Source organism: Chiloscyllium plagiosum, chromosome 17 (genome assembly GCF_004010195.1).
Source record: "Chiloscyllium plagiosum isolate BGI_BamShark_2017 chromosome 17, ASM401019v2, whole genome shotgun sequence".
In the NCBI taxonomy this organism is placed as follows: domain Eukaryota; kingdom Metazoa; phylum Chordata; class Chondrichthyes; order Orectolobiformes; family Hemiscylliidae; genus Chiloscyllium; species Chiloscyllium plagiosum.
Window position 1 is genome coordinate 47387864 of NC_057726.1, and position 20090 is coordinate 47407953.

The 20090-nt window shown below is 40.1% G+C and overlaps 1 long non-coding RNA gene across 8 annotated transcripts in view; it reads right to left on the reverse strand.

Annotated features, from left to right (window-relative positions):
- The window catches only part of LOC122558431, a 357678-nt gene that overhangs the window by 325986 nt on the left and 11602 nt on the right, over positions 1 to 20090 (reverse strand). Inside the window, exons 3-4 of one of the 8 annotated variants that reach the window (XR_006314137.1) lie at positions 4751 to 4786; positions 3305 to 4521 (exon numbers count right to left, since the gene is read on the reverse strand). The exons of 6 other annotated variants lie outside the window; for them this stretch is intronic. This is a non-coding gene — a long non-coding RNA (uncharacterized LOC122558431). Of the gene's footprint in view, positions 1 to 3304; positions 4522 to 4750; positions 4787 to 20090 lie in introns of those variants that run through there. One more of the 8 variants, XR_006314134.1, reaches the window with a different exon arrangement.

Below are 20090 nucleotides of genomic sequence, written 5' to 3' on the forward strand. Positions count from 1 at the left end.
GGTGGATGGGAGATCCCCCGAGGTGATGAGGTTATGGACGGTCTGGGAGATAATGGTTTGTTTGTACCACCTATCACATTTCCGACGCCCCTCCCCCAAGTCCCTCCTCCCTACCTTTTATCTTAGCCTGCTGGACAAACTTTCCTCATTCCTGAAGAAGGGCTTATGCCCAAAACGTCGATGATCTTGATGCATGGCAGGGGAGCCTTGAGGAGCCAAACAATCTACTGCTGCACCTATTTCTTACAATGTGGAGGTGCTCATGTTGGACTGGGGTGGACAAAGTTATTTGGAAGTACTAGCTTTCAGAGCACTGCTCCTTCATGAAGGAGCACTGCTCTGAAAGCCACCACTTCCAAATCAACCTGTTGGACTACAACATAGTGCTGTGTAATTTTTAACCTATTTTTTATGTTCAAGCGCATCAGTTAAATTGGAATTTGAGATTTTTATGCCATCAGGTCACATGCCATGACATGGTGATAGTGTGAATAATGTCTCTCAAAGGTGTACTTCATACTAACTCCAAGACATGACACAAAAAAGGTGCCACTGCCCTGAACCCCCTCTTCTCTGGAACTTTTAACCCAAAAATCCCTACCTACAAATCACTTATCTTAGTCTTTTGTCAGAAGAGTACCCAGGATTGCCGAAGACATCTGCCATGGCCTTTTCCATGCAGGAGCTGCTGGCCTCTGATTTGATGCAGAGTTACAAACATGAGCAGAGTGGAACAGTATGTAGCAGTCATCAGCCACACTATGCATCAGTTGGTTGTATTATGATCCTGTTAGGGACTGTTAACAATTAAAGAGATATCTGAACACCATGTTTCAATCAAATTACACCACAAGATTTCACCTCTAAACAAAAACAACCATCATTGTTTTGTTTGTACAAGCATCATTGCCATAACAATGTTCTACAATTAGATATTTTATGCAATAAAAGAAGGGCTTATGCCCGAAATGTCGATTCTCCTGCTCCTTGGATGCTGCCTGACCTGCTGCGCTTTTCCAGCAACACATTTTAAGCTCTGCACTCCAGCATCTGCAGTCCTCATTTTCTCCTATTTTATGCAATAAGTTGACTTCTTACTTCCCCTAAGAAATCTCTTATAAGACACATCAATCTTAAATGTAATTTATTTCTGTAGAGAGCATCCACTAGTATGCCACAGTACTTCAACACCATTCTTCCCAGAAGTAAATCTTACAATTACCATCTTCTGACTGTGAATGCCTCCAGACCTTACTCTGATTACCTTTCCAATATTTCTAAGAACATCTGCCAACTACAGCATATTCTTACACCAGCTCTAAAATAAGAAAACTTCCAAATTTTGTTCCCTCATTAAATTCAAGCTAACAGTAGCCTCATCAGCATTTCACATGGTGAATGAAGTTGCTCGATTTTGCTCAGTTGATAGCACAGGTCTAACTAACCATTGTTTATTTTGGCCCTTACTGAGCTGTAAACCAGATCCAAAATGCAACTAACTGAGCTTATAAAGCTATGCAACACTTTTATATGGTTTCAATCAATTTTAGTCTGCCCAAAGTTTAGTGTTTCCAAAACTTAGGTTGAGCTTTCGTTTCCTTAGAAATTGGGAAGGTCAGTTTTGTTTCAATGCTTTTTTTTTAATTCTCATTTTCAGTTAGGTTATACATCATTTAGGTTTATCTGCTGTTTTGTAGCTCCCTCTGAGCTTTTAAACGTAACAATCTACCTGCTTATTTATTTTGCATTTTCATCAGATGTTTGCCAGTTTTTAATTAGGCTTCCTCTCCAATTTCTCCAGTAAAACCTCAATTCCTAAACTAAAAATTATATACAAACACAATGAAGCATGAACTAGGGGCAGAATTCTCCTAGCTTCTGAACAGTATGGGCAGTGAGGAATCAGTCAGGAAAATATGATGAGACTGGGTGAAATGAGATCCACAATAAAAAAAAAGCCCAATTTTCCATCTAAATCTGAATGGTGAGACGAGAATCTTGCTGGTGAACAGCAAGAGGCTTATCGGCAAGCATTTGTAACTAATTATTATCTATTCTTACGTTATTTCTATACAGTTTGTTATTTTCCTTACATGACAGGGAAAAGCTATATGGCAACAATAGGAGTCTGAGCAAGTTCTTGGTGGCTCCTGTTCACTACTTGTTCATCTGGAACTTCACTTTGACTAACTATCCCCAACATCTCTTGCCCACAGAGATTGACATTGGACATGCATCAACCTCATCACATTATCATGGCTCATTTCCCACACCCTTAAAGTTTAGCTATCCACTTCTGTACTGCACTTTGAATGCACCTGGACCATAATGCTGCTGCTAGGTTACTGTCGTACCCATCTCACAAACTGCAGCAGGGTGCAGTTCAGTGCACTTCACTTATTTTGTTAGCACTCATTTTGCACCTTCTAGAATGCTCAAAGCATCTGTATTTGTCTTACTTTCGCCTTTTGTGTTTTACTGCCATATGCATAACTTACAGGCCAACAGTATTTCTGCATTGCCTTGCCTTTCAAACCAGACACAGTCACACTGCTTGTCATATTCGCTAGCAAAGGTCAGTCAAGGGCGTGCAGATGTTGTTCTATGGCTATGTCAATTGCTATGTCAATGTTACAACTGTGCTAGCTGCATACATGACAAATGCATTGAATGTGCTACAACCAAATGACCACATGGCAAGGACTAACAGAAGGAGTCCTTAGTCAAGGAGGATCATCTTCAGTCAGAAGGTACTTGCAGAGTGATTCAACAGCATCATCCAAATATGGTCAGGAGATTGAACACAGTCACTTGACTGCTTGTGCTGATCAGGGTCAAGGCATCCATATGCTTACAGTTTAGGTAGTGGGTAACAGTCAGTACTGCATGTCCATTGCAACCAGTTGCATTATACTCTGTTTAAAGGTTGCAACCAGAATGCCATGTCATGACATCCAGCCTACCTGGAATGTAACAGATTCTTACACTGGGGTTAACACTGGTCAAAAGACGACTCCTCCACATTAGTTCTCATGCAGTTTGGAGGTTTGCTGCAGTTCAGATGGAGAATACTACTTAATCCTTGGATAATCTGCTCCAGACTACTGCAGGGTTTCTGCTGGATATTAAGAATCCATGAGAGCCACAGCATTGCAACAAGAAAGACAATGGGACATTCTTCAGAAGAAACAGCACAGCAGCAAATGATGTCTTTGTGAATTTTGTTCTTTGGAAGGGAGTTGCATGAAGTCATCTTTGACAGACTGGAAATCTTAAAATGCTGCAGATGCCAGCATCCCCTGTGTAATCTCAAATGCAGATGCATCTTATCACTGACTTTTTTATACTTTGTCTATTTATTAATAAACATTTCAGGCAACAAACTGATGGAGGTCTTTGTATCTTCTGATGATCACTAATTTAATCAAGAAAAAACTTCCATGCTAAAAGGATAACTAATATTTAGACAGGGTTAGAACATCACATTGCACAAAGGATGGCGAATTGTTCTGCCTTCATTCTCATAGCTACAGCAAAAATGAAAGTTGTTCACTCAAGTAATGATGAAAAATGAACATATACTTACAAAGTATATGTTGATGTATTTACAATTAACTTTAATCCATGCCACCTATGTGCATGGGTCTTTTATTCTTTTCACTCCCATTATGTCTAAGTTCAGTCCCGGAGTCTATCTTTAATTGAGCTTGTTAGCCTTGGATTTCACGCAGGCAAGCCTGAGCGCACTTGTGGCCCAGGAACCCTGACATGCTAAATGTGAGAATGTCTGCTGACATGCAGGTTCAGTCTTCTCAGCTTGAACCCCCACATGGTAGGGGGTCTGCAGGCAGGGTGGAGATGGAGATGCCAGGCAGACAACCTTCTGAGGGAAGGCTGCCGGGGTGCCTACTTATAGTTCCTCTTCTGCTTGGGTACCTACTGGCACCACTACCTCCTTGAGAGGAAGTGAGATCAAGGATCCCTGTCACTTTACCACTGGCATTTCAGTGGCTGGAGTGATGGAGTGCAGATCTGTGCGAATATACAGCCAACACGATGTGCTGGAATTGGGTCTCTGAGGCAGCCATCAAACTGGTCATGGAATCAGGTAGAAACCCATTTGTCACACAGCATGACATAGATAGTGTTGGTGGACTCCTCCGACAAATGTGTACCTCTGACAAATGTGCCTGCTGTTCTTGTGTCTGCTTGTGCATTTAAATGAAATTATTAATGGCCAATATGACAGAGTCCTTTTCTGCCCCAACTGAACAGGTGAATGCCACCAACTTGGGACACTTTCTTCTCAGCCAGCTGTAGAGATGTGCCAGTCATGTGCTTCTCAAAACCTGCTGCCAACTCTAAGCTAGCTAAAATATCATCTGAGGTAGAGGAGGGTGCAAGAGAGCCTTGCTAGTGATTCCTTTGGTTTCTTCTGTGGTTTCTTCATCAGAGGTGGAGAAGCAGACAATATCTTGTGGGGTTGGTCTCTTCATGGCAGAGACAGGATGTAGCTGGTGCCTGCAGGAGACAAGAGGGAATTAGTTCTGAAATAGGAACAGTTAGAGCATGTTAAGAAGTAATGCCTACTGCTGGTAATGCGAGACCAGTGCAGCACTTGACAATGATTCTTATTTGGTTGCCTGATCACAGAAGTCATGGCATCACCACATAAGTTGTCACAGTTCTCTGCCACTAAGGCAAGGCTTCTGTTTTCATAGGGTTGAGGATCTGGATATTGGGCACCCACCACCGATTTTGCTGCTCTCTGCTCTATTATGTTCACCTGAAACGGAACAAAGAAAGGAACTGAATGAAATGAAGTAACAAACATGGTTATTAGTGCAAGTTAGGTGAGGAGAATATGGCAAGGTGTCCCAAATGAGTTTGCATGAAGCACAAAGAGCACACAGACACAAAGTCAATAGTCTAAGATGGGTGTTGAGAGTGAAATAGGGAATATGCCAAGTGCATTTGAGAGAGTGGTATACCATGAGCTTTGTGGAAGATAGGTACAATAGCAAAGTCAGAGTGAATGTAAGGTGGTAGAGAGAAGGTGGTGGCTCTTTGTGGAATGCAAACAAACAGTCATTAAACCTCTTCCTCATCTATTCAGTGTTCTTCGGGACTATGGATACAACACAAACACTGATGGAACATCAGCTAGTCCTCGAAAGTGAGGGCTGCAAATACTGGAGATTAGATTCAAGAGTGTGGTCCTGGAAAAGCACAGCAGGTCAGGCAGCATCTGAGAAGCAGGAAAATCGATGTTTTGGGCAAAAGCCTTTCATCAGAAATGAGGCTGGGAGCCTTGTGGGTGGTAAATGGAAGGCAGGTAGATCTAGGTAGAAGGTAGCTGAGAGTGCAATAGGTGGATGGAGGTGGGGTTAAAGGTAATAAATAGGTCAGAGGGAAGGGTGGAGTGGATAGGTGGGAAGGAAGATGTACAGGTGGGACAGGTCATGAGGGCAGTGCTGAGCTGGAAGGTTAGAACTAGGATGAAGGTGGGGACAGGGGAAATGAGGAAACTGGTGAAATCCACATTGATGTCATGGGGTTGGAGAGTCCAGAGGTGGAAGACGAGACGTTCTTTCTCCAGGCATCGGGTGGTAAAGGAGTGGCAATGGAGGCGACCCAGGACCAGCATATCCTCAGCAGAGTGGGAGGGGGTGTTGAAGTGCTCGGCCATGGGGCAGTGGGGTTGGTTGATGCGGGTGTCCCAGAGATGTTCTCTGAAGCACTCTGTGAGTAGGCGTCCTGTCTCCACACAATGTAGAGGAGACAACATTGGCAGCAACGGATACAGTAAATGACTTGTGTAAGTGCAGGTGAAACTGTGATGGATGTGGAAGGCTCCTCTGGGGCCTTGGACAGAGTTGAGGGGGGAGGTGTGGACGCAGGTTTTGCAATTCCTACAGTGGCATGGTCTAGTGCTGTTGACTACTCTGGCAGTCTTGAGGAAAGCAGACAGCACTCCTCTCCACCACCCCATACATCAGGACCTTCAGATCAGCAAATCAGTGTGCCAATTAGCCTCTGCTGACCATATCCAAGGCAATTCCTCCCACACTGCAACTGTGAATGCTGTGAATCCTGAGAGTTCAGGATAGACTTCGTGGAAAGTTGGGGCTTAGATATGGTGTGAAAAGGACCCAACAGTGGAAAGTAACTGTTACTGGAGAACACTGAATAGTGCTAGCACCATGCCATAGACACGTGGTTCACACATGTGATGTAAGCAGAGAAAATTGTGTGAGATAACTCATTAGATATTAGAGACAGAAACCTTCCATGAAGACAAATTTACAACTGTTGTGCTGATTGAGTTTTCTGAAGAAGTAACAAAGAGATTGATGATGGCAGAGTGGTGGACGTGATCTATGTGGACTTCAGTAATGTGTTTGACAAGACTCTTCATGGCAGACTAGATAGCGAGGTTTAAATCACATGGAATACAGGCAGAACTAGCCATTTGGATACAGATTTGGCTGACATGGTAGAAGACAGAGGGTGGTGATGCAGGGTTGTCTTTCAGACTGGAGGCCTGTGAGAAGTGGTGTGCCACAAGGGTCAGTACTGGGTCCACTGCTTTTTGTCATTTACCTAAATGATTTGGATGTGAATAGAGGAGGTATACTTAGTAACTTTGTGATGTCACTAAAAAACTGGAGATGTAGTGGACAACGAAGAAGGTTATCTCAGAGCACAACAGGATCTTGATCAGATGGGTGAATGGGCCAAGGAGTGGCACATGGATTTTAAAATGAGACAAATGTGGAAAGGCAAATCAGGGTAGGACTTATACACTTAAATGGTAAGGCCCTGGGGAGTGTTGCTGAACAAAGACCTTGGATTGCAGGTTTATAGTTCCTTGAAAGTGGAGTCATAGGTAGATAGGATAGTGAAGAACCCATTTAGTATGCTTGCCTTTACTGGTCAGAGTGTTGAGTATAGGAATTGGAACGTCATGTTGCAGCTGTACAGAATATTGGTTAGGCCACTTTTGGAATATTGTGTGCAATTCTGATCTCCCTCCAATCAGAAGGATGTCGCCAAATTTCAAAGGGTTCAAAAAAGTTTTATAAGAATATTGCTTGGCTTGAGCTAGCAGGAGAATCTGAATAGGTTGTTTTCCCTCGAGCATTGGAAGCTGAGGAATGACCTAATAGAGGTTTATAAAATTATGGGGGCATGGATAGAGGAGATAGACATGGTTTGTTCCCTGGAGCACGGGAGTCCAGAACTAAACAGCATAGGTTTAAGGTGAGAGGGGAAAAGGATTTAAAAGGGACCTAAGGGGCAACTTTTTCACACAAAGGGTAGTGCGTGTTTGGAATGGCCTGCCAGAGGAAGTGGTGGAGGCTGGTACAACATTTAAAAGGCATCTGGCTGGGTACAGGAATAGGAAGGTTTTAGAGGGATATGAGCCAAGTGCTGGCAAATGGGACTAGATTAGGTTAGGATATCTGGTCGGTATGGATGAGTTGGACCAAAGAGTCCGTTTCTATGTTTGTGAGCAAACATGAGCAAAACCAATGTAGTGTACAAAATCCCATGCAAGGACTGTACAAAACACTACATAGGACAAACAGGAAGACAGCTAACGATCCGCGTCCATGAACACCAACTAGCCACGAAACGACATGACCAGCTATCCTTAGTAGCCACACACGCAGATGACAAGCAACATGAATTCGACTGGGGCAACACTACTATTATAGGACAAGCCAAACAGAGAACAGCCAGGGAATTCCTAGAGGCATGGCACTCATCCAAAGATTCAATCAATAAGCACATCGATCTGGACCCAATATACCGACTACTGCAACGGACAGCTGGAACTGACAACCGGAAGCGGCAGATTCAAAACACTACAAATGCCGGAGGAAAGATCACAGAGGCGCTTCACAGGAGGCTCCCAAGCACTGAGGATGTCACCTAGACAGGGGACGAAACGTCTGCAACACAAATTCCCAGCTTGGCGAACAGAACGACAATGTCCGTTTCTATGCTGTACATCTCTATGACTCTATGATCATGGTGCTAAACTCTTCTCGTGAACTGTATAATTGGGCACTATTTTTTTCTTTTGTATTAGTTTCTGACACATTACATATTGTTGTTATTTACAACCCCTGCTCAGTTTTTGTTGCATACCGTAAATGCTTTGGTTTTGAATAATTCACATTTCACTTTCTGCATAGTGGAAAAATTGTAAAATATATTAAAAGGTAAATCATTTCATCAAATTTTCTTATACCAGTAGCATAATCTGATTAATGTGTTCACAGTTACCTTTGTATATTTTGCATTTTATGCTGTTGTCAATGTGTCGGTGGTGAAGGCACATTCAAGTATAGAGCTGCAGCAATTCATAGGTCCCATTATCTGATTTTATAACTAATTTTGCCCCATCTGGCTAGGAGTCTCTGATGTTATTGTTGCTGGACTCGGTTCTAATAAAGACAAGGCTACTAAAAGACAGTATAATGATGCAAAGTGTTTACACATGTGAGTGTAAGTTGGAAGTACCTATACTGCTCTGTGAGTGTCACTGCTGGTGGACACTCCCTTAAACTATCCACCATTCTGTATGAATTTAGAACAGAAGGCATTATTGAGGTTCTGGAATCTCTGATTCTACCATCTCACCAAACTTAGAAGAACTCATGATGGCTGGGATGTCCCAGAGTAGATCAACATCGCTCAAGCCGGTGGAATAGTTAAAAGGTAGTTTATCACCTGGACGAGCACAGACTGCTCAAATCTACCCTGCCCAGTTCATGACATGGAAGATACAGAGAAACTGCTGCTTTGCAGACAGACAAACAGAATTTGGGTCCATGGCTGATGCAGAAGAAGAACCTCTTACTTCAAGACCAGCAGAGAATGCAATGTCCTCAGAACCCACTAGCCTGGTCCATAGTTGCCACCCATGCCAATGTTGTCTCAGTCATTTGGTGGAAAACTTACCAGTGAAGAATGAAGGTTAATGACTTTCTTTGCTCAACCATGGTAAGTGACACCATCTTCTCTCTGCTACCACACACTCACTTCATTCTGCTATTGCACCAACCACAGCTCATTATTATATACAACTTCTTCCCTTGTTAGCTTTCACAGGTCGCAATTCTCATTCCTTCTAAACCTGCATGGTATTTCTGTTGCCTCATTACTCACTTGGGACACAAACACTTTTTCCCTCAGCAAGTTTTCAGAAGATTTGAGAAGAACACACTCCGCAGATTTCTCAGCAAAAAACCCAAACAAGCAGACAAATCGTGTCCAGAAACCATAGCCACTCCCCACTACATCAAAGACATCTCTTAAATGACTGCAGGACTACTCAGACCCTTGGCATCATGGTAGCTCACAAACCCACCAACACACTAAAACAGCAGCTAATGAACTTGAAAGACTTTATACAGACAACAAGCAACGCTAATGTTATTTACAAAATATCATGCAAGGTCTGTAACAAACACCATATTGGACAAACAGGCAGAAAACTAGCCACCAGGATACATGAACATCAACTAGCCACAAAACATCATGACCCTCTCTCACTAGTATCCTTACATACAGATGAGGAAGGACACCACTTCGATTGGGACAACACATCCATCCTAGGACAAGCCAAACAGACACGCACGAGAATTCCTAGAAGCATGGCATTCCAACTGGAATTCCATCAACAAACACATCGAGTTAGACCCCATCTACCACCCCCTGAGAAAATGAACAAGAAATGATATCACCACAGGAAATGATGTCACCAATGCAAAGACACCCAAACATATAAAAACAGGACTTATCAACAGTGCTTCACCCGGAGGCCCACTGAAGATGTTCCCTAGTAGCATGACAAAATGTCTGGAAATGAACGTTCCAGCTCAGTGAGAAAACTGATATCCAGAACCTTTTCCCCCATCAGCAGTGAAAGCTGGTCATCCACTTTCATCTCACTCAATACCTCATTCCAGGAACAGGGCAGAAAGAGAAAAAGACAGGCGGTGGGCTGTCTGACACTTGGCTCCTCACTGAGGGAAGGATTCTGATCCTGACTATTCGAATGGCAGACCAATCATGCCCAAGGTTCTGGACTGGCATTAGAGACTGCCCTTTACTGACTGTACCAGGACCCACTGACTGAAGACTCCTTGGCCTTACCTGAGGACTGTTACAATCATGAAGAGTATCCTGGCTTTGTGTCTGCAGTTAATAGCAAAGCAAGACAGAAATGAATCTGCTACCTTTGGATGGGGACACAAAGGGCAACAAGGCAAATAGGGGTGCTGTGAGGATCAAGAAGATTGCACAATAAGATAGTATGAACATCCCTGAGATGCTTACAGTCTAGTCCAATCCAAGAGCTGTGTGCCTATTCTTGCTCTCCAGTGTCCTCATAACAGCATTGAAATATTAGTTGCTGGTGCACCCTGAAGTGCAACTTTAAGGTACAGAAGCGTCCTGAAAAGGAATTGAAGAGGTATCATGATGGTCATGAGAACCTGCATGTGTAGGATGACAGCATCTTTGGGTGCGCAGTGTGGTGACTGGTTCCCTGAGCCATTGTTGTTGGGTGACAAAGATGGCAGCTGACCGGGGCAAGCAGTTAGCTGAAGTTGCCAGGTATCCACTCTGACTTTTATATTGAGATTTGTTGGCATCGAGTTTCCTCACAGCAAGTGATAAGATAGGAAAACTTTTAATAAGGCAGACAACAAGTCCACATCTTTCAGTGCCAAGAAATCTAGCTCAGTCTTGGATGGGAGGTGGGAAGAGGAAGCAAGAAAGCACAAGAGAGAGCTGAAAAGTAGAAGAGAGAGAAGCAGGGTGGAAAGTAGACAGGATGGATAGAAGAGAAGAAGGCAGATAAGAAAGATGGAAGGGAAGGACAGTTATTGATAGGTTATTCAGTTCTGAATGATTTTTAATTGTTCGCTTCATGATTGGTGTAGAAAGGCAATGCTATTTGGAAATAGACATGTCAGGAAACCAATGGTGCAAGCAGAGCAGTTAGATACAATAACCCAGTTAGAATACATCTGGTGTTGACAAATCTACTCACCGCCTCTTCATGGGAGAAGCAGTTAAGGAGTGAAGAGGGCAACAGTAGAACGAAGAGTGTTTACCCTGAATTACCTATTTTAAAGGCTGACACTCATTGAAAAATGGCATCTAATTTTTAAACAAATAAAAGGGAATCAGATATGATAAAATCATAAGATTGATGTTCTCATCAAAGTATCATAAACCAATTGCTCTTCAAGGTGTAAAGTTTCACAAATACTGTTTCATAGGCAGATGCAGTGATCAAATTGTTTGCAGAAAGTTCCTTTGAACATCGAAAGAATAAATCATATTGTTCCTGATGTTAACAAGATGTCTCAGCACCAGAGACCTGGGTTCAATTCCACCCTCTGGTGACTATATGGACTGTGCACATTCTCAGAGTGTCTGCATGAGGGTCCCCTGAGTGCTCTAGTTTCGTCTGATATATCTAAGGATGTACAAGTGAGGTGGATTAGTCATGGGAGATGCAGTGTTACAGTGACAAGATTTTGGTGGGGGGGGGGGGGTGGGGGGGGTGGGAACACTCTGGGTGGAATGCTTTTTACAGGTTCAGTGTGGACTTGATGGGCTGAATAGTCCATGCTTTGTAAGGGAGTTGTGTCAACCACTCACGTTTTATTGCATCGATTACATGGAAGCTATTAGTAGAAGAGAGTAATATGTATGAGAATTATTCTGGTGACTCTATGGCAGGCAGCCAGCAATACTGGTAGCTTGGTGAGTATTAAATTCCTTATTGTCTGTACCGTTGAAACACAGTACTGAAAAAAAAGCAGTAAAACTGAGTTTCAGATGATGCAGGGAATATTTTAAATGTGTCTATCATTTCTAAATTAAAGATTGCTTTTATCATGCAGGAGGTAATAAAATTACCATGGTTCTATTACATTTAACTTATTAAACTATATTTATCATCATAGAAATAATATACAAATCGAGCACAAGTAAAACTTCTAGTAACTATGAGTCCTTCTTTTGCCAAATCCTACAATGTGCCAGGTTTCCATAGAAATGACCATGCACCAGTGTAATAGTTATTTTTTTTTGGTCAGGTCATCCAAAGGCCTACTTGAATAACCCACTGAATGAGGTCAATCATCACCATGGCAGTTTGAGAAATAAGTTTAAGAGAAAAATATGGTGTAGAACGCTAGCACACGATCAGTTAACAGTGACTACTAAGGTGTTGGATTGCCAGTAAACAAGATAAAAAATAGTATGCATGTTCTTAAAAGTCAGTACAGCATTTTTGCACTTCTCAAAATAAAGGTAAACTAAATATTTAAATTTTATGTCACCTTTCCTGTGCTTCACCTCTTCTTTTCTGACAAGTAGTGTTTCTAAATGATTTGGAGTAGAAAAAAAAACTTAATTTTGAAAATGTCAATGATTAAAAGGTATGCATTGATCGCGGAACAACTCTTGGCAACAGCTCATAGAACAAACAGTCCTTACATTATTATTAAATCTGTTTTGTATGTGCATAAAATAAATGTAGGAATAAAAACATAGGAGAGCCTGGCTATCTATCACTTCCAGTAGGCCTACTTGCAGTCTTCACATTGAGGTAGGGCACTGAATTTTCTAATGATTTGTTCATAAGCAGCAGCTTTTCGTGACCCAGCAGTGAAGAATGGAAAACCTCCTACTAGGAGCTGAATGGAACCCTTTAGTAGGCTCCTTGAAGAGCTCATTTTCGCATTACTCAGGCTTCATTATGCTGAATCAATATTCGTTTAGTCACTGGGGTTATTGACATATTTTAAAATAAAAGTATACCCTTCAGCTATTGCACTCATTACAGGTAATTTGTCTTGTCAGGGAGCAGGGAATATTATCCCAGTCTTTCAAGGGCTGACAGCCCATGGAAATACCTCCCCATGGTTACAACTGTAAATAATTTTTTGGTAAAATATTGAAAAATCAATGACTGTTTCCTGCAATCTGTCACAAACAAATCAATCATAATCTACGCAGCCAGGGAGTGTGATATAGGGAGGGAAAGGAGCAGATGCAATCTTCCAGTGAAATCTCTCATTTCAAAATCACTTCACATAATGGTGTCATCATTTAAACACTTAGCAGTCACTGCAACTACAGCTCTTAGCTTTGAATGTGAGAACCATGAGAAGGAGAAAAACCATCACTGTTATATAAACAAATATTTAATTTAAATGGTTTTTGCATTTGCCAGTTGTATAAGTGAGGCCAACTACCTGTCAATAGTACATAGCAGGTCTTTTTCCTGCTTAATCAATTATGCATGCCTCACATGAAGCACATGAGCAATTTCACTGTAAATTAACTCCTGCAGGAACTTAACGCCTTTGTTATGCATTGGTTCTATAAAAGTAAGAATTCTACTCAAATATTTTACTTGGGTACTATGAATGCAACTATTTTCATATTATTCCTTACAAAATAAAAAAGTCTGTACTGCATATGTGACACATCAATTTAATCTGATAAGTAATGAATATATGAATTCAAAATAGCACTCAATACATGGTTGCATGTATCTATGCATTGTATAATAATCCAGTGCACTGTGAACAGAACACAGATGACTGTCTTTCACCTCGAGTCACAAGTTTCAATACCCAAAGGAGGAAAATGATGAAAAAGCTTCTGTCTTTTGCCTTGGGGCAAATGTATTGGACTGCTGACTATTATCCAGCCACCTAAAGTACTAAAGGTTATGTGTACAGCATGGTACAGAATATTATGATAGATACGCTATAGTGCACACAGTCTCCTCTGACATGGATTAAGGGGTTTCACAGCTGAGTTTGTTTTCCCCCATTGAGATTTTATTTCTTCCAAATCTCCCAGTTTTCCTCACTGTTTGAAATTCTGAAGTAAAACTGTAGTCACGGAATTAAAACAAAAACCCAAACAAACTACAATAAACTGTAGTTTCACCAACCTAATATTTCCAAGAATTGGAGACAATCCAGTATATAATCAATAAACAATAGTGTTACATATTTCCTAGTAGGTTAAAAAAACATTTTCCTGTAAAAATCTTCATCACTGTAAACATATTTTAGATCATAACTGCAAAAAGATGCATAATTGCTAATTTGTAATAAAGATACTGCCAATATGTGTGTGCAGAGAAAGGAGAAGTTAAGCCATAGCAAACTGAAATAGTATAATTGCCATGAGTTGTTGATCATACTCTCTCAGGAACATAAAACTGCCAATCCATCAACCTAAGAAATGGAAATAAAAAAATTAATCGTGTCTGACTTGTTCATATTTTCTTTCAAACCAGACTAAAAAAAATTTTATAATGATAGCGTTCACTCATTTGCTAAGTGGATACAATGGCCCCAACGTGCTACTGTAACGATGGCTAAACTGTCAGAGTGCATTTTCATTATTGCTCTGAAACTGACAACAACTGCATACATGCACAGTTAAACATGGAAATCCAGAACCTCCTGTCTGCAATTCTATGCTTCTCTTAAGGACCCCCCAAACTGCAATTATGTATAAATCACTGAATTTATGAGAATTTGTCCTTTGATGCTCACAACATAATGTAAAAACCCTCAAGAATGCTGCACCTTATTGAATGAGGGGTAATTTAACTTTTATTGACATGTTAAGCTAATAATTACTTTGGAACTGCCTCATGGGCCCTGGAAAACTAATTTTATGATTGTAGAATGACAAACTTCTGTTTTTTTAAATATGTGACATTTCAGTTCTATTTCAATTCCATGTACTTTCTAATTATATTTCACTCTCAATTAAAAATGAAAACTTGAATGCATTTTATTTACTGGTTTGCTGCCTGTAAGAATACTTCAATTCTATTGGCTGCTTACCCTGCTTAATGAAATCAATGTTGCTGGATGTTTTGAGGTCTCATTGACTTGGCATCACATTTACACTAATGTTGGAAAAGGGGAAATTTACACAACTTTAATATCACTGAATCTTTGTGAGCAGTTTTCTTCGATGTGAACAGTGAGCCCCTTCAAATTGCTCACTGACCACAAAATCTAGAACATTAAGTTTGGAAATTTTCCATTCTTATTAGCTGCAGCCATTGAGAAAGTCATTTCCAATGGTAAGAGGAGATCTTAGAGCTTTCATCAGAGATAGAATGAGCAATCTGGAGAGCATCTAGGACTGAACCAGCAGTCGAGGCATTCTTTGGGAGGAAAACAGCAATTTGTGCAAGCATGGAAGTCTCAAGGAGGGAGATATAATAGGCAATGATATGAAATAGTTGCTACAAAAGGTTAGTGTCAATATTGAGACTACTAAAATAAGGTTATTTCCACACACAAGAGATCATACTATCTATAAAATGACTGTATAAATTGACTGCAAAATAATATTGCATATTTTAACGTCAAAAAAAAGGAATTGCTGGTATCTTAATGAAAACTGTAGGCACGCTGTTGTGATTCTTACAGAATATAGGCTCAAACCCATAGGATGCATAGGAGGAAAAAGAGAGACATCTTGCATGAATTGAACTTGGATTGTTGCTGCCCATTTCTAGTGAATAAGGAACCATGATGAAATATTGGCCCTGAAACCCAAGATTCCAAGCAGACATGACTACTGCAGAAAATTGAATTATTTTGGTCCAGAGGAGCTGCTTAGAAGACGGATCCTTATTTTCTAGTTGGCTGTGCGACAACTGATTTGGGAACGATTGGTGCCAATATACAGAAAACAAACAGCTCTAATCACAGAATTAAAATAGCATGTATTGGGTATCTAAACATACTACAAATATTTAACAGCTTAATAAGCAACTCTAGATGTAATAATTTGCTCACTTTAATCAATTTTTTTTAAAAAGTGAACATTTGAAGTACAGTTGTGCAGTTGATACTGACTGCAAGTCAGGAAATCTAAGGCAATGGTCTCATGATTACTTCCAGTGCCACCTGCCAGAGAACATGGAAATAGGAGAACTGAGTGACTGAACACTTGCTGGAAAGCTAGTGTGAGACAGTCGACATTAAAATTCTAAGATATTAAGATCAGTTCTGAGGGAGGTAGGACCTGGACCTGGACCTGGACCTGGACCTAACCAGGACCAGGATAAAGATTCTTGCAGGGAGTTTTCCTAATGCTGTTCAGAGGGTTTAAACTAGATTGGCAGAGGGGTGGAAACCAACAAACAAATTAAGAATAATTTGCAAGACTGAGGAAGCGGAGGTTAAAATACATACAGCACAGGATTTGGCAGTATTAAAGAGGATATATCAGGTTATAAATTTGCTCGCTGAGCTGGTAGATTTGTTCTCAGATGTTTTGTCATCATGCTAGGTGACATCGTCAGTGAGCCTCTGATGAAGTGTTGGTGTTCTGCCCTGCCGGCTATTTATCGGTCTTGGTTTGTTGTGGTGGGTGATATAATTTCCTGTTCTGTTTCTGGGAGGTTGGTAAATGGGGTCCAAATCTGTATATTTGTTAATGGAGTTCTGGTTTGAATACTAGGCCTCTAGGAACAAAGAGGGACACTAATTTGGCTGGGACAACACATCCATCCTGGGACAGGCTAAACAAAGGCACACACAGGAATTCCTAGAGACCTGGCATTCAAACCAGAATTCCTTAACAAACATACAGATTTGGACCCTATTTACCAACCTCTCAAAAACAGAACCGAAAGTGAAATCACCCACCACAACAAACCAAGACAGATAAATAGCAAGCTTCAGAACACCAACGCTTCACTGGAGGCTCACTGATGATGTTACTGAGCATGGTGATGAAATGTCAGAGAACAAATCTACCAGCTCAGTGAGCAAATTTACAATCTGATCCACAACCTGAGCTACAAATCTTCTCCAAAAATCTCCAAGGATATATGTAAATGCAAGGAGAATAACAAATAAACCAATGAGTCAAGGGCACAGATAGACACCAGGGCAGCATATTATTGCTACAACAGATTGGTGCTGCAGTACCTCTTGTAGATGGTACATACTGCTGCTACAGTGCATCAGTGGTGCAGGGAGTGAATATGCGTGAATGTGGCACCAATCAAACGGGCTGCTTTGTTCTGGATATTGTCAAGCATCTGAGTGTTGTTAGAGCTGCAATCATCCAAGCAAGTGGGTCACATTCCAACAAATGTCAGACTTGTTCTTTGCAGATGGTGGGCAAGCTCTGAGGAAGTCAGGAGATAACATTCTAATCATTACCTTATCTCAGTCTTCACAAAGGAAATGGATAAAACAGACCTCTTAGGTAAAGGAGGAGCAAGAAATGTTATTCAAAATAAGTATAATGTTGAGAGAGATGCTGTCCTTCTTAAAGATGAATAAATCATCAGGACGAGATGAATCTTATGAATTAGTTGTTAAAGGAGTCAGAGAAGGAAAAGTAAGTGCTTTGAGGATCATATTAAAATTTTCATGAGATTCAAGGGAGGTAAGAGAGAACTGAAAGCTTGCAAACATTGAACCATTACTCAGAAAGGTTGTGAAGGATAGGTTGAATAATTAAAGGCTGATCAGTCTGAGCCTGGTGGGGGGAAAAGTATTGATTCTAATAATGAAAAAGAGGACAAATTGATATTTGGAGAGGTACAGATTAATTAGGATAGTCAGCATTGTTTATAAATTTAGGAATGTTCATTTATTACTAACTAAATTGAAATGTTTGGGTATGTAACCAGGAGGATTGATGAGGATAAAGCAGTGGATGTTGTTGACATAACTTTCAGAAATATTTAACCCAGAAATACTTAAACCAGAATCAGATCCAAAATTGGTTCAATAACAGGAGATAAAGTGTAAATATTGATGGGTGTTTTTGCAAATGGAAAATTGTTTCCAGTAGTGTTTCTCAGGGCAAAGTGTTGGGTCCTTTGATGTTTGAGATATATGTTAATGATTTAGACTCAAATGTGTGAGACGAAATTGAGAATTTTGCAGGTAGCACAAAAATTGTTAATGCAGTTGATTTTGATGATTGTCAACAGCAGGATGGTATCAATGGTTTGATGTGTGTGCAGAAAATGACAAATGGAATTCAATCTGGAAAAAAAAGTGTGAGGTTATGCATTTGGGTCAGCAAACAAAGCATGAGAATACATAAATGGAAGCATAATAAAGAGGAGTCGATGAAGTGAGATACCTTGCAGAACATGTCCATAGGTCTTTGGAAGTGACAGGACAGGTGGGTAAGGTGGCAAAGAAGGCATATGGTATGCTTTCCTTCATTGAGCAAGATATTGAATTTTTAAAAATCAGGGTGTAACACTGGATATACACAAGACACTGGTTAGGCTATACCTACAGTGGACTGTTCAGGTCACCATTTTAAAGACATAATTGGTCAATAGTGAGAGTACAGAGAATTTTAGAAGAATGTTGCCATGGCTTGAAAACTGTAGCTATGAAGGCAGATTTGATGGGCTACAGTTATTTTCTTTAAATCAGGAGGAGGTCAAGGAGGTGACATAATTGAGATGACCATAATAAGGAGGGGCTTGGAGAGTGGACAGAAAAACAGTTTTCCTAATAGAAAGGTCAATTACCAAGGAGCACATCTTTAAACTGATTAGTTAAGGATTAGAGGGGTCATGAGGAAAAACCTTTCTCACCCAAAGGGTGGTGGGTATCTGGAAATTGATGCCCAATTTAGTGGCTGAGGCAGAAATCCACAAAACATTTAAATGGAACCAGGACCTGCACTAGAAGCAGTGTAACACACAAAAGACCAAGTGCTGGAAAGTGGGAAAGTTTGTTTTAAATTTAGCTGATGCAGGCATATGGACTGAATAGCCTTGTTCTGTGCTGTAATGTTTCCATTATTCTATGGTTTTCTGTGCAGCTCACACTTTGAGAATTCTATAAACATATCTGTAGTCAGAAAATAGTTTTACAACAGCAGCATTTTACTCTCACTTTTAGACTATTCTATGTATTTGTAAATTTTGCATTGAAATCAATGATCATCTCTAAAAGTCTAAATGTTTTCCAGCAGTTAACATATCAAAATGGCACTTTTCCAATAGCTACTTTTCTTTCACTTAAACCAATAAAAACCTGAGTATAATCTCATGAGTCAATCCAGTCAGAAAAGTGCTTTACTTAATTAAAAAAAATCATTAGGAAATTTGTATTCAGCCTGTAAAATATTCTAAAGGCAAGGGTTCTGTGCTTTTTATACAATGTGCTAATTATTAATTGGCACCTGGCTTTCCATGTATAAACTTAAATTTTTGCAATAATGGCCAGACTCACTCAGCTGTTGAAAAAGGATAATTTTCTTTAAGAATTCATCAAAAAGTATCAGTCAGACCACAGGTGAGGTTATTGCACATAAAAACAAGAAATTTGTAACAGATGTTTAGTGTAATATACTGACTACTTAAAATGTGTACATATATGTTACAAACTGTAACAAGAAAGCACAGTTGAAAATAAAATTATATTTAAATAATGGAACATAACTGGAATGGAGCAGACAAAAATAGTGCCAAAGATAATATTGATGCTTACCTGGATAATTTAGGTTGCCAAGCTGTACTAAGGTACATGGAATTTGATCCAATTAAAATAAGCTATCTAAATAGGTATTATAATATAATTGATGATGGTTCTTGCAATTCTGGTCCCATGCTATTGTGTTACATTACTGATAATGATATACGTATTATCTTTAGTCAATCACACATGACTTCTACCACTATACAATGAAACATATTCACTGCTTTTAAATGTTTACATGCAAACATAAAATATTTAAAATAACTGCACATTATTAGTTTGTTATAAATAGGCTGACCTGCCTTTGACTATAGAAAACAGCGTAAATAATTTCCTCTGTGACAATTTTTTCTGTTATTTTGATAAGCTTTTCAAGGTAAACATTCACACAAGACCTGAGGACATGATCTATCCATTAACTTCAAATCGTAATTTTGCTTAGACATACACAACAGATTTCAGGTCTACTGCACCTTTCAGTGTTTGGACAAGTCTTAAGGAAGACAAATTGTTCATTTGCTTTTGGACTCATCAAAT